Source organism: Mus pahari, chromosome 19 (assembly GCF_900095145.1).
Source record: "Mus pahari chromosome 19, PAHARI_EIJ_v1.1, whole genome shotgun sequence".
NCBI lineage: Eukaryota > Metazoa > Chordata > Mammalia > Rodentia > Muridae > Mus > Mus pahari.
This window is the reverse complement of record NC_034608.1, coordinates 83,787,834-83,788,846: the sequence shown is the minus strand read 5'-3', so window position 1 is coordinate 83,788,846 and position 1,013 is coordinate 83,787,834. Positions and strand designations below refer to the sequence as shown.

At 37.3% G+C, this 1,013-nt stretch overlaps 1 protein-coding gene across 1 annotated transcript in view; it reads right to left on the bottom strand.

Moving 5' to 3' along the window:
- The window catches only part of Atp6v1b2 (ATPase H+ transporting V1 subunit B2), a 23,774-nt gene that overhangs the window by 21,531 nt on the left and 1,230 nt on the right, over positions 1–1,013 (bottom strand). The window lies entirely within an intron of this gene.

Below are 1,013 nucleotides of genomic sequence, written 5' to 3'. Positions count from 1 at the left end.
TGGCCTCGAACTCAGAAATCCGCCTGCCTCTGCCTCCCGAGTGCTGGGATTAAAGGCGTGCACCACCACGCCCGGCTCTATTTCTTTTTAACAGCTTGAGTATTTCTTATATTATATACATATAATATCTAGAATTTTTAATAATCATGAAGTTGTTTTAAAACAGGATCTAATTTTCACAGGGCAACTGCTGAAATTACTCCAAAGAGTGTATATCAATTAACTATAATTATTTAGATAGCATCATCAAACTTTAATAATAAAAATTGAGTTAATATTTAAATTTGACTAAAAATGTGGCAAAAATAGTAAAAGATGATATTTAAATGCAGTATCTCAACTCCCTAAAAACCTTATCTATATAAAAAAAACATAACACACTGAACTATTAGGACAAATTGAATTCCAAGTTATAGAATTTACAGAGCACTTCCTAAGTCAGACACTGTGAACTTGGGGATACAAAGAGGCAACTTTTAGAGACAGCTTAGTTAGCAGAATCCTCCTATGAACAAACTCTTCAAACATTGGCCAAGCACATGGATGTGGTGGAGAAACACTACTCATCCCTGAAGGGCTTAAGACCTTAGCCATGGAGTGAGTATTCTACACTCCCGGAATTGGCTCTGAAGGACTTGTTATATGGAAACGGACTATTATAACCTTGTGACATTTTTCCCTAGAAGCCACACCAGTGTCTATGTGCTCTGCTTTGTGTAAGCAAAGCATACATATCAAATGCAATTCTAGAGAAACTGTAATTCTCAGGTATAAATCTGTCAATTTTTGCGACGTTTCCTTGGGCTCACATGAACCCCTAACAGACATTCTCTAATTCTAACAATTATTCTAAAAAAAAAAAAAAAAATGCTTAGAAGGCACACCTCAGCAATCCACTTTCCAATGTGTTTTTTCCTTCCCCTTCGCTGCAGTGTTATCACATGACTCACTGAAGGCTCAGGACAGGATTAGTCAGGCTGGAGGGCGCCTAGCTAAAACCCTTCAGCTGAAAC